This window comes from Pristiophorus japonicus, chromosome 1, assembly GCF_044704955.1.
Source record: "Pristiophorus japonicus isolate sPriJap1 chromosome 1, sPriJap1.hap1, whole genome shotgun sequence".
In the NCBI taxonomy this organism is placed as follows: Eukaryota; Metazoa; Chordata; class Chondrichthyes; family Pristiophoridae; genus Pristiophorus; species Pristiophorus japonicus.
Window position 1 is genome coordinate 345,190,152 of NC_091977.1, and position 14,923 is coordinate 345,205,074.

Sequence of the window (14,923 nt, forward strand, 5' to 3'; positions counted from 1 at the left end):
CCCCCGGAGGGGCTAACGGAAGTTGCACAGGAGCCCAATTTCACCCCCATGTTTCCTGGCCAATATTTATCACTCAACCAACATCATTGAAACAGATTATCTGGTCATTATTGCATTACGGTTTGTGGGAGATTGCTATGAGCAAATTGGCTGCCACATTTCCTACATTACAACAGTGACTATTCTACAAAAGTACTGAATTAGTTGTAAAGTGTTTTAGATGTCCTGAGGTCATGAAAGGCGACATATTATCAAAAGTGTTTCTTTTTCCTTTTATAGGTTTTAGGTAGGGTAAGATTATATAACGTATGAGTGAATAACATGTATAGTGTACAATGTGCAGAGTTTTAAATTCATTCTTGCAAAGTGGACATTGCTGGCAAGACCAGCATTTATTGCCCATCCCGAGTTGCCCTGAGAAGGTGGTGGTGAGCCGTCTTCTTGACAGTGTTTTTTTGAGACAACAGTGTGGCCACTAGGCCACTTCAGAGGTGAGTTATGAGTCAACCATAATGGTGTGGGACTGGAGTCACATGTAGGCCAGACTGAGCAAGGACAGCAGATTTCCTTTCCTAAAGGACATTAGTAAACAATTTTGGGTTTTTATGACAGTTTCAAGATCACTTTTACTGATAGCAGCTTTTTATTTCCAGATTTCTTTTTTGAACTGAATTCAAATTCTCAAACTGCCACAGTATGATTTGAACTCGCGTTCTTTGGATTATTAGTCCACATAACCACTACGTTACTGTACCCAATATTTGAAGATTTGTAGAAAACAAATTCCTAATTTCATTACTTGTATGAGAAAAAGCAGATGTGAGTAAAAAGAATTGTCAATCAGGCTAGTTTTTCACTAAAATTAGTGTATATGGAAAGTTTATTCCCAGCATTTGGCAAATCACCTCTTGTCATTAAAAAAATTGTTCTTGTGATGTGAGTGACACTGGTAACGCAGTATTTATTGCCCATCACTGCTTGTAGTGAGGGTACTAGGAGTCAACCAATGGAGTTACATTTGGGCCAGACCAGGTAGGGGTGATAAGGTTTCAACGTGATTTTTATCTGGCACCAGCCCACAAATGACCAGATTTATTGAATTCTCTTTTACAACTTGCTATGGTGAGATTTGGACACACAATGAGCCAGATTTTTCTGGAGCGGGACATCTAGCAGCATGCCTCGCTAATTAGACTTACAATTGCACATTTAGGTTTTAAGGACTTTTGTTCACAAAGTTGCTGAAATTGTGAGCTGATAATGGCACAGCGAGGGCAACAGGCATCTAGGACCTTGGTGAACAACAATGAGATTAAAGGATTGAGAAATAATCAGAGGAAGGACTGAGAAAGAGGGCAGTTAAGAGTCAACCATATCGGTGTGGGACTGGAGTCACATATAGGCCAGGCCGGGCAAGAATAGCAGTTTTTCTTCCCAAAGGACATTATTGAACCAATTGGGTATTTACAACAATCCAACAGCTATACAGACGGGAAGATGGTCAACCATGATATTATTGAATGGTGGAGCAGGCTCGAGGGGCCGTATGGTCTACTCCTGTTCCTTTTCGTATATTCTTATACTCATACTGATACCAGCTGTTTATTTCCAGATTTGTAAAACTGAAATCAGTTCTCAAATTGCCATGGTGGGATTTAAATTCACATTCTCTGGATTCCAACTCCAGTAACATAACCACTACACTACCGTACCCTAGGCATAAGGTTTGTACGCTATAGGATTTGTAGGGTTTAACATGCATATAATATACCGCATACAATATACTGTGCATGACATAACAGGGGCGAAATTGGTCTTGGTAGTGTTCGATTTTTGGGTGCCTCAAGGTCCCTTTAGGTTCCAAAATGGCATCCGCAGTGCATGCACAGACTTCTGATATGAAGTGTACCGGATGCCGTATTGGTAAAAGGGTTAATGTGCATACACCTAATGTCCACTGGCAGCGTGCAGAGCAGGCAGATCATGACAGCAATTAACATACACTACTGATTTTGATGCCGGCGCTGCTATTTTGCAACTCCACGCTCCAGCCTATGCCCCCGCTTAACCTCGCACACGATGTTAAGCATGGAGGAAACCTCGCCAGCACTAGTTAAAGGGATCATCAACTATTTACAGGTTAGTCGCTGATTTATTTCTTCTGGCTGTAGCTGCAATTCTACAAGTTTTGGGTGCTTTCTATAGTTGTTTAAAGTTTCAAATGTCTGCAGGGAGTGGTCTGGCAGGTGCTGAAGTTCTTTTCTGCTGAATTCAAGGCTTCTGCATAAAATAGTTGTTTCCAGACAAAGTTGCACTCATAGACCTTTCTCTTGGCATTGAGCAAGACTGGGAGAATGAGCAGTGTCCACGCAGAGCAGGAAAAGCTGCTAGAAGAGGGAGGAGGGGGAGACGGATTCTTGCAGGATGCCATATCCGTCCAGGGTGTTCAGGAATAATTCTCCTACCTGAATTTCAGCGATGACCAATGTTTGAGACGTTTCCACTTCACTAAGGAGGTTGTCGCTGAAATCTGCCAACTGGTGCCACCACAATTCGAACCTCCGAGCAGGGCAAGGACTTCATTGCCAGTGCCAATGAACTTTTATGCATCTGGCTCCTTCCAGGCTGCTATTAGCAACATCTCGTAGTTTGTAGCGCACTGCTGCATAAGGGAGGTCACTGAGTCTGTCTCTGCAAAGAGAGACAGCTTCATCTCAGTCCCTCTTGCCAGAGACAAGCAGGTGGAGAGAGCACAAGGGTTTGCAAGGATTGCAGGTTTTGCCATGATGCAGGGTGCCATTCACTGCATGCACATTGCTTTGCATGCGCCTCATGCCAAACCTGCCATAAGATCACAAGAGCATAAGATATAGGAGCAAGAGTAGGCGATACAGCCATTTGAGCCTGCTCCGTCATTCAATAAGATCATGGCTGATCTTCAACATCAACTCCACTTTCCCGCCTGATCTCCATATCCCTTGATTCCCTCAGTGTCCAAAAATCTAACAATCTCTGTCTTGAATATATTCAACGACTGAACATCCACAGCCCTCTGGGGTAGAGAATTCCAAAGATTCACAACCCTCTGAGTAAAGACATTTCTCATCATCTCAGTGCTAAATGGTCGATCTCTTATCCTGAGACTATGCCCCCGAGTTCTAAACCCTCCAGCCAGGGGGAACAGTCACTCAGCATCTACCCTGTCAATCCCTCTCAGAATCTTGTATATTTCAATTAGACCATCTCTCATTCTTCTAAACTCCAGAGAGTATAGGCCCATTCTACTCAATTTCTCCTCATAGGGCAATCCTTTCATCCCAGGAATCATGTAGCTAAAGTGATTTCACTCCCTCAATGTGCAGCTGATGTGTGAGCATTGGCATTATGCAGATCAATGCCCGATATCCTGACAGCAGTCACGATGCCATTATTCTGTGCTAATCCTCTGTGCCAGCTGTATTTCAACTACATGCCAAATCAAAGGGTGGCTAAGGGCGTCAAAGGCTGTCTGCTGACAACATGAGTCATGTCTCCGGTCCACAATCCACCCACATATGAACAATAGGCATCCGAGAGCTATGCTGCTACAAGAAATCTGATAGAGTAGACTGTTAACATCCTGAAGCAATGATTCCACTGCCTGGACCACTCTGGAAGTGCCCTGCAGTACTCAGTGGGTCGCAAAATTTGTTCTTGTATGCTGCATGCTGCACAACTTTGCCATCATGAGGGAACAGCCCTTGCCACCAGGCAAGAAGCTGAGGAGCAGGAGCATGAAGAGGAGGAGGTAGAGGAGGAGGAGAAAGTGTAGGAGGAAGAGAATTCGGTGGAAGAGGAGGAAGTGGAAGGGACGCTACAACCTAGACGGCCCATTTCTGCCAGGGCTGTATGTGAACAAGTAACTCAATGGACATACCAGTTACCTCAATCTCAATTCCCCAGTCACCAACAGTTCCACATTCCTTATCTTCCCTCTGTCACCAACCACCACATTATCCTCTTGTCCACAGTGCAAAAATAAAAGCCAACCCAAAATACTCATTCCAATTAAAATTTATAAATTAAATCATATCATATTGTATACAAAAATAAACGAGTAGTAAGAGGAGGGGTGGGGCAGAGGGGATGGCTGAGGTACTAAATGAGTACTTTGCATCTGTCTTCATCAAGGAAGAGGATGCTGCCACAGACATAGTAAAGGAGGGTGTAGAGGAGATACTGGATGGAATAAGAATTGATAAAGACAAGGTACTAGAAAGGCTGGCTGTACTAAAAGTAGATAAATCACCAGGAATGGATGGGATGCATCCTAGGATGCAGAGGGAAGTGAAGAAAGAAATTTGTCTGCACCCTCTCTAGGGCCGGGAGGTACTGACCATAATCTTCCAATCCTCCTTAGAAATGGGGGTGGTGACAGAGGACTGGAGAATTGCAAATGTTATACCCTTGTTCAAAAAAGGATGTAAAGGTAAACCCAGCAACTATAAGCTAGTCAGTTTAACCTCGGTAGTGGGGAAGCTTTTAGAAACAATAATCAGGGACAAAATTGCCAGCAAAGTTGAAACCCATAGAATAAAAGGGACAGTGGCAGCATGGATATGAAATTGGCTACGTGACAAGAAACAGAGAGTAGTGGTGAACGGTTGTTTTTCGGACTGGAGGAAGGTGTTCCCCAGAGGTCGGTACGAGCTCCACTGCTTTTCTTGATATATATTAATGACTTGGATGTGGGTATACAGGGCACAATTTCAAAATTTGCAGATGACACAAAACTTGGAAGTATCGTGAACAGTGAGGAGGAGTGTGATAGACTTCAAGAGGACATAGACTGGCTGGTGGAATGGGCAGACACGTGGCAGATGAAATTTAATGCAGAAAAGTGCAAAGTGATACATTTTGGTAGAAAGAATGAAGAGAGGAAATATAAACTAAAGGGTCCAATCCTAAAGGAGATGCATGAACAGAGAGACCTGGGGGTATATGTGCATAAATCATGAAGGTGACAGGGCAGGTTGAGAAAGCAGTTTAAAAAGCTTATGGGATCCTGGGCTTTATGAATAGAGGCATAGAGTACAGAAGTGTGGAAATTATGATGAACCTGTATAAAACACTGGTTTGGCCTCAACTGGAGTATTGTGATCAATTCTGGACACCAGACCTTAGAGAGGGTGCAGAAAGGATTTACAAGAATGATTCCAGGAATGGGGGACTTCAATTATGTGCATAGACTGGAGAAGCTGGGGTTGTTCTCCTTGGAGCAGAGAAGATTGAGAGGAGATTTGATGGAGGTGTTCAAAATCATGAGGCACCTGGACAAAGTAGATAGAAAGAAACTGTTCCCATTGGCAGAAGGGGCGAGAACCAGAGGACACAGATTTAAGGTGATTGACAAAAAAAACAAAGGTGACATAAGAAAAAAAATGTTTATACAGCAAGTGGTTCGGATCTGGAATGCACTGCCTGAAAGGGTGGTGAAAGCAGACTTAATCATTGCTTTCAAAAAAAAGTTGGATAAGTACCTGAAAGAAAAAAAATTGCAGGGCTACAGGAAAAGGGCAGGGGAGCGGAACTAGCGGAAGTGTTCTTGCAGAGAGCCGGCAGGAGCTTAACGAGCCGAATGGATTTCTTCTGTGCTGTAACCATTCTATGATTCTGTTTTTTAATTACCCTTGAGAATATTCTTCATGACTGTTCAGTGTGCTGTTGCCTGTCCTAGAATTTTACATTGAGTTTGAAAGTGATGTATTTAGTCCAAAATGAGAGTTTTAGGCCTAGAAATTGCGTAGCGCCCTGTTTGGGGCATTCATTTTTCCGGTAGTGCAAAAGTATCGGCAGGCGCTATGTAAGTGAAGCCGATGCGAACTTCCAGTTCAGTGCTCCAGGAAGGAAATGGAGCGCTGAATCAGTGCTACCACTTCCCTTGGAGGTAAAGCCGGCAAGAGCGGCAGTAGCGGCTGCACAATGTCGAGTGCAGCGCTGCCGGGATCTGAGGCTCCTTCACTCCCTTAAAGAGAAGGGCCATTGTTGCAGGCTCTGCATTGAAACGATGTCCCTCCTCGCTGACTGTAGGTTCGATCCGCGATGATCAGCCCCAAGCACTCTAACAGAGCGCAGGGCTGATCAATCGCGGCACAGCAAATGGTGAAAAAAATTACCTAAGGGGTCAAAACAAATTTTTTACTTACCCAAGCGGCATTCTTGTCGTACAACACCTCCTGCAGCTGTCGGTGTTGACACCCGGTGATGTTGCAGAAGGCAGAACCGAAGTTCGCGTCCGGGGTGCTACTGGGCCGCTGCACAGCTGGTTGACGTCGCAATCTCTGGGGTTCAGGAGATCAAGACGCTAGGGGTTACCGCCACCGCAAACCTCCACAGCAAGTTCACAGCCGGTAGTGCCCCGTTAGCATCCCGCAGGAGGCGCTAACAGGAGACGCAAAGGAGGCTCATTTCTCCACTGAATAAAGCCAATTACATATGTATGAGGGGCAAGCTGGCTAAGGTAGATTGGGAAATTAGATTAAAATGTATGACAGTAGATAAGCAGTGGCAAACATTTAAAGAAATATTCCAAAATTCTCAACGATTATACATTCCATTGAGAAATACAAACTCAATCGTCAAAGTGATCCATCTGTGGATAACTAAAGAAGATAAAGATAGTATTAGATTAACAGAAGAGGCTTATAACGTTGCAAAGAATAGCAGTAAGCCTGAGGATTGGCAGAGCTTTAGAAACCAGCAAAAGGACGACCAAAAAATTGATAAAAAGGGAGAAAACAGAATATGAGAGTAAATTAGAATGAAGTATGAAAACAGATTGTAAGATCATCTACAAGTATGTAAAAAGGAAGAGAGTAGCAAAAGTAAACATTCGTCCCTTAGAGGCTGAGACAGGAGAGATTATAATGGGGAATCAGGAAATTAAACAAATATTTTGTATCTGTCTTCATGGTAGAAGGCACAAAAAGCATACCAAAAATAGCGGAGAACCAAGGGGTTAATGAGAGTGAGGAATAATTAAGATCAGTAGAGAAAAAGTATTTGAGAAATTAATGGGACTAAAAGCTGACAAATCTCCTGGACCTGATGGCCTACATCCTAGAGTTCTTATAGTGGTGGCTGCAGCGATAGTGGATGCATTGGTTGTGATCTTCCAAAATTCCCTAGATTCTAGAATGTCCCAGCGGATTGGAAGGTAGCAAATGTAACCCTGCTGTTCAAGAAAGGAGGGATAGAGAAAATAGGGATCAGTTGTCAGGAAAATACTGGAATTAATTATTGCAGAAATGTAAACAGGGCACTTAGGAGATCATAATATGATTAGACAGAGCTAACTTGGTTTTATGAAAGGGAAATCATACTTAACACATTTATTATAGTTTTTTGGGGATGTAAGTAGCAGGGTAGATCAAGGGGAACCAGTGCATGCCATTGTACTGTATCTGCTTTATGGGTTCTTTGCTTAAGAATTCACAGCTACACATTTGCTGTAAAGAATGTTATGTTTGTAAACATTACCAATGTGCAAGACTTGCCACCAGGGGGCGCACCTGTGGGAGACCCAAGGGTCACCTGCACACCCTGAGCAAGCAGGTATAAAAGTTAGTCTACCATGCTGCTTCCCCACTCTGGAGTTACATTAAAAAGGCTAAGGTCACAATAGTTTGAGCTTACAATATACAGTCTTGTGGAGTTATTCTGAACATAACAATTGGTGACAAGTAACAGATCACGAACTTTCACCTGGTTATGGCTGCCGTTGGTATTCTTGAGAGATTTGTTGAAAGTAATGATTGGAAGCCTTCGTCGAGCGTTTTGCCTAGTACTTTGTGGCCAACGAGCTGGAAAAGGAAGAAACTGCGATCAAGCGCAGGGCGATTCTCCTCACCGTTTGCAGGTCCACGACATATGGCCTCATCAAAAATCTGCTAGCACCGACGAAACCAATGGAGAAGACATATGAAGATTACGCATGCTGGTTTGGGAACACCTCAAGCCGAAGGAGAGCATCTTGATGGCCAGGTATCGCTTTTACACGCACCACCGCTCCGAGGGCCAGGACGTGGCGAGCTATATCGCCGACCTAAGATGCCTTGCGGGACTGTGCGTATTTGCTGGATTTTTGGGGGAAGTGTTGCGGGGCTTTTTCGTGCTTGGAATCGGCCATGAGGTCCTTCTTCGCAAACTGCTGCCTGCCGAATCCCTAGATCTGAGCAAGGCCATCATGGTAGCCCAGGCTTTCATGTCCACGAGTGACAACACGAAACAGATATCATTGCAGCATCAAAGCTCACCGGCAAGTACTGTGCATAAAATAACGCCATCAGCAGGCAGAACTGTACATGGCAGGGCCTACACACCTGCAGAGGCCAGACCTAGAATGACTCAGAATCCGCCGTAGGGCGTGAATGCAAATCCATTAAGACCATGTTGGCGCTGCGGGGATAATCATCGGGCCCATCAATGTCGATTCAAGCACTACATGTGCAAGGGCTGTGGAACAATGGGGCACCTCCAGCGAATGTGCAGACGTGCTGCGACTCACCACATGGCAGTGTCGGCAGAAGATGACCGATCCGGCGCGGATCACGCTGAATGAGTAAGAGAGGCAACTCAACACGAGGCTGAAGAGGAAGTGTATGGGGTACACACCTTCACCACCAAAAGCCCTCCGATAATGTTAAAAGTCAAATTAAATGGCATTCCAGTCTCCATGGAATTGGACATGGGGGCAGTCAGTCAATTATGAGCCAGAAGGCTTTTGAGAAATTGTGGGTCAACAAGGCACAAAGGCCAAAACTAAGCCCGATCCACACCAAGCTGCGCACTTACACCAAAGAGCTCATACCAGTCATTGGCAGTGCAGCAGTGAAGGTATCGTACGATGGAGCTGTGCATGATTTACCACTATGGATTGTACCAGGCGATGGCCCAGCGCTGTTTGGCAGAAGCTGGCTAGGAAAGATCAGATGGAACTGGGACGACATCAAAGCACTGTCTTCGGTGGATGGCGCCTTGTGTGCCCAAGTGTTAAACAAATTCCTGTTGTTATTCGAGCCAGGCATTGGCAACTTTACAGGCGCCAAAGTGCAGATCCATCTAGTCCCTGAGGCACGACCCGTTCATCACAAGGCCCGAGTGCTTCCATACATGATGCGAGAGAAAGTTGAGATCGAGCTGGACAGACTTCAACGAGGGGGAATCATATCACCAGTTGAGTTCAACGAGTGGGCCAGTCCAATTGTTCCGGTGTTGAAAAGCGATGGGACGGTCAGAATCTGCGGCGACTACAAGATAACGATCAACCGAGTCTCATAACAGGACCAGTACCCAGTACTCACTACCCAAAGCGGATGACCTGTTCGCAATGCTAACAGGGGGAAGTCGTTCACCAAGCTGGATCTAACCTCTGCTTACATGACACAGGAGGTGGCTGAACCGTTGAAAAAATTAACATGCATCAACACGCACAGAGGACTGTTCATATACCACAGATGCCCCTTTGGGATTCGCTCAGCTGCGGCCATATTCCAGAGGAACATAGAAAGTCTGCTGAAATCGGTTCTGCGCACTGTGGTGTTTCAAGACAACATCTTGATCACTGGCCGCAACGCCACCGGAAGAGGTTCTCAAGCGACTGGACAGAGTGGGACTCAGGCTGAAACGCTCCATGTACTTTCCTGGCACCAGAGGTTGAATTTCTGGGGAGAAAGATTGCGGCGGACGACATCAGACCCATGGACTCCAAGACGGAGGCCATCAAGAATGCACCCAGACCACAGAGTGTGACAGAGCTGCGTTCATTCCTGGGACTCCTCAACTATTTTGGTAACTTTCCACCGGGGTTCAGCACTTTGCTAGAATCATTGCATTTATTGCTAAGCAAGGGTGACGACTGGGTTTGGGATAAATCTCAAGAGACAGCCTTTAATAAGGCCAGAAACCTGCTATGTTCTAATAAGTTACTTGTATTGTATGACCCATGTAAACGTTTAGTACTAGCTTGTGATGCATCTTCGTACGGGGTCGGTTGTGTGTTACAGCAAGCCAATGGGTCAGGCAAACTGCAACCGGTTGCATATGCATCCAGAAGATTATCTAAGGCTGAAAGAGCCTACAGTATAGTTGAGAAAGAAGCATTAGCATGCGTATACGGGGTTAAGAAAATGTACCAATACTTATTTGGACTCCAGTTCGAGCTCAAAACCGACCACAAGCCGCTCATTTCGCTGTTCTCAGAAAGCAAATGTATTAACACCAATGCGTCGTCCCGCATCCAAAGATGGGCACTAATGTTATCTGCGTATGACTATATGTAATCCGCCACAGACCAGGCACTGAGAACTGTGCTGATGCCCTCAGTCGGCTACCATTGCCCACCATTGGGGTGGAAATGGTGCAACCCGCAGACTTGCTTCTTGTAATGGATGCTTTTGAGAGCGAGGGGTCACCCGTCACGGCTTGCTGGATCAGGACCTGGACTAGCCAAGACCCTGTGCTATCACTGGTAAAAAGTTGCGTCCTCAATGGGAGCTGGTTGGCAGTTCCAGGGGAAATGCAAGATGAAATTAAGCCGTTCCACCAACGCAAGGATGAAATGTCCATCCATTCGGACTGCCTCCTATGGGGAATCATGTCATTTTGCCCAAAAAAGACAGGGAAACATTTATATGCGACCTTCACAGTACCCAACCAGGCATAGTCATGATGAATGCTATCACCAGGTCGCACGTTTGGTGGCGCGGCATTAACTCGGAATTGGAGTCATGCGTATACTTATTCACAGTTGAGCAATGCACCAAGGGAAGCCCCACTGAGTCTGTGGTCATGGCCCTCCAAACCATGGATTTTGCTGGCCTCTTTCTAGGAAAGATATTCCTAGTAGCAGTGGGCGCTTACTCTAAATGGATTGAATGTATAATAATGTCATCATGTATGTCTACTGCCACCATTGAAAGCCTCCGGGCCATGTTCAGCACCCATGGTTTGCTCGATGTCCTTGTTAATGACAATGGACCATGTTTCACCAGCTCGGAATTCAACGAGTTCATAACCCACAATGGCATCAAGCATGTCAGGTCTGCGCCATTTAAGCCCGCATCCAATGGTCAAGCAGAACAGGCAGTCCAAACCATCAAGCAGAGCTTGAAACGCATGATGGACGGTTCCCTGCAGACCCGCCTATCTCGGATTCTGCTCAGCTACCGCACGCGACCGGGGTTCCCCCTGCAGAATTGCTAATGAAGAGAATACTCAAAACTAGGCTCTCCTTTGTCCACCCGGATCTCAATGATCATGTAGAAACCCGGCGTCACCGGCATAACGTGTACCACGATCGTGCGGCTGTATCGCGTAACATTGAGGTTAATGATCCTGTGTTTGTTCTTAATTACGGTCATGGTCCCAAATGGGTTGCTGGATCTGTGTTAGCCAAGGAGGAGAATAGAGTGTTTGCTGTCAAACTTTTGAATAGACAAACGTGCAGAAAGAACTTGAATCAGACCAAACTGCGGTTCACTGACAACCAAGAACAGTTTGAAGAGGACATTACCATCAATGATCCACCCATACACACCCAATCAGCAATCGACCTCGATGTCAACCACGAGGATGAACTCACCATGCCCGACAGTCCGATCAGACCAGCCACACAGCAGTGCAGCAATGATCCGATCAACTCACCCATGCCAGGACTTCAACTCAGGTGATCAACCCAGGAACATAGAGCCCCGGATCGCCTCAACTTATAAATAACTTGTATCTAAGACTTTGGGGGGGGGGAATGATGTTATGTATGTAAACATTACCAATGTGCAAGACTTGCCACCAGGGGGTGCACCTGTGGGAGACCCAAGGGTCACCTGCACACCCTGGGCAAGCAGGTATAAAAGGCAGTCTGCCATGCTGCTTCCTCACTCTGGAGTTACATGAAAGAGACCAAGGTCACAACAGTTCAAGCTTACAATATACAGTCTTGTGGAGTTATTCAAAACATAACAAAGAACTAACTGGTTTATTAGCAAGGTTTTTGTAGCGTTCTCAACGCTAGAACATATTTACACGAGGCATATACTGCAGACAAGGTCACTCATGACTTGCACCTTTATTCCCCGGACCAAGGAGTGCTGAGCCTGCGTGGAACCTCCCTTTAAGTACTAGGCTGACCAGGTAAGAAGTGTCTCCCACAAGTTCACCCCCTGTGGTCAAGGTGTGTATTTCACAGTTGTATACAGTGTACAGTGTTGTTACATATTGGTTACAGTTATGTGAAGGTTACAAACATGACATCACCTCCCCCCCAATGTCCTTGGATCAAAGATTGAGTCTTTCAGGCGGTCGACGCTCTCTCGTGGAGCGCCGCAGTTGTGGCTCTGGTGGTTGAGCCGTGCCATGCGTCTCTATGGCCTGAGTTGGTTCCGGCCTGTCCGGGCTGGCCGCAGGGACTGTGCATGCTGTTGACTGTCCTTGTTGCCCGTTCACTGGCAGTGATGTGGTTGACATCCCATGGTCTATTTCAGGTTCCTCAGTGTCCATGCTGAACCTTTTCTTTACCTGGTCCAGATGTTTGCGGCATATCTGCCCATTGTTTAATCTGACCACCATGACCCTATTTCCCTCTTTACCAATTACAGTGCCCTCAAGCCACTTGGGTCCCAAAGCATGATTAAGCACAAATACCGGGTCATCCATTTCTATACACCTCCCCCTTGAGTTTCGATCATGGCACTCGGTTTGGGACTGCCGCTTGCTATCAACAATGTCTGCCAGGCTTGGGTGAATGAGGGACAGCCGCGTTTTGAGCGTGCGTTTCATGAGGAGTTCTGCTGGCGGGACTCCCATGAGCGAGTGCGGGCGGGACCTAAAGGCCAGCAGGAGGCGCGATAGGCGGTACTGAAGAGAGGGTCCCTGGATACAGAGCATGCCTTGTTTTATGACTTGGACCGCACATTCTGCCTGGCCATTGGAAGCCGGCTTGAACGGTGCCGTCCGGACGTGTTTAATGCCGTTACCCGACTTAAACTCCTGGAATTCATGGCTGGTGAAACATGGGCCATTGTCGCTGACCAGAATGTCTGGCAAGCCGTGGGTCGCGAAAACCGTGTGCAGACTCTCCATGGTGATGGATCTCGTGCACGAGTTTAATATGATGCACTCGATCCATTTCGAGTATGCATCGACTATAATCAAGAACATTTTTCCCATGAACGGCCCCGCATAGTCCACGTGGATGCGTGACCATGACCTCGTGGGCCAGGGCCACGGGCTGAGCGGGGCCTCCCTGAGGGCATTGCCCAGCTGGGCACACGTCGTGTACCTGCGAACCCAGTGTTCCAGGTCTGAGTCAATCCCCAGCCACTATACATGTGACTGGGCAATGGCCTTCATTAGCACAATGCCAGAGTGCTCGCTGTGGATTTCCCTGATGAATGCTTCCCTTCCTTTCTGGGGCATGACCACCCGGCTGCCCCATGGTAGGCAGTCGGCTTGGATGGAGAGCTCATCCATCCGTCTCTGAAATGGACTGACCTCCTCGGGGCACGCCCCGTGTGTGGGCGCCCAATCCCCAGTCAGGACACATTTCTTTATCATGGATAGGAGGGGGTCCCTGTTGGTCCAGAGTTTGATCTGGCGGGCTGTGATGGGGGAGCCTGCGCTGTCAAAGGCATCAACGGCCATGACCATCTCAGCGCTTTGCTCCGCTGCCCCCTTGGTGGTGGCCAGTGGAAGCCTGCTGAGCGCGTCAGCGCAATTTTCGGTGCCTGGCCGGTGCCGTATGGTGTAGTCATACGCAGCCAGCGTGAGAGCCCATCGTTGTATGCGAGCTGACGCATTGGCATTGACAGCCTTGCTGTCGGACAACAGGGATGTTAACGGCTTGTGATCCATTTCTAACTCGAATGGTCTGCCGAAAAGATACTGGTGCATCTTTTTTACCCCGTAAACGCAAGCGAGTGCTTCCTTTTCGACCATGCCGTACCCACGCTCTGCCTGAGAGAACGACCTGGAGGCATAAGCCACCGGTTGTAGTCGGCCGTCGTCATTTCCCTGCTGCAACACACACCCAACACCGTATGATGATGCATCGCATGTTAAAACTAGTTTTTTACAGGGGTCATACAAAGTCAACAGTTTGTTAGAACAAAGCAGGTTCCGCGCCCTGTTGAAAGCCCATCTTGACAGTCCCCCCAGAACCAGTCACAACCCTTACGCAGGAGCACATGTAACAGCTCCAACAATGTGCTTAAGTTAGGCAGGAAGTTCCCGAAATTGTTCAAAAGTCCCAGGAACGATCGCAACTCCGATGTGTTGCCGGGCCGGGGCACACAACGGATCGCCTCCGTTTTGGATTCGGTAGGCCAGATCCCGTCTGCGGCAACCCTCCTGCCCAAAAACTCGACCTCTGGGGCCAAAAACACGCACTTGGCCTTTTTCAGCCACAGGCCTACCCGGTCCAGTTGGCGTAGCACCTGCTCCAGGTTGTGGAGGTGTTCCTCGGTGTCTCGACCCGTTATTAGGATGTCTTCTTGGAATACGATTGTGCCGGAAATGGATTTGAGCAAGCTTTCCACGTTCCTCTGGAAGATTGCGGCCGCTGAATGAATGCCAAACGGACACCTGTTGTAGATGAATAGTCCCTTGTGCGTCATGATGGTGGTCAGAAGCTTGGATTCTTCAGCCAGTTCCTGAGTCATGTAGGCCGCAGTGAGGTCCAACTTAGTGAACAGCTTGCCACCTGCCAACGTGGCAAAAAGGTCCTCCGCTCTCGGGAGCGGGTATTGGTCCTGCAGCGACACTCGGTTGATGGTGGCTTTGTAGTCGCTGCAGATCCTGACCGAGCCATCTGCTTTAAGGACAGGAATGATGGGACTTGCCCAGTCACTGAATTCAATGGGTGAAATTATGCCCTCTCTGAGCAGCCTGT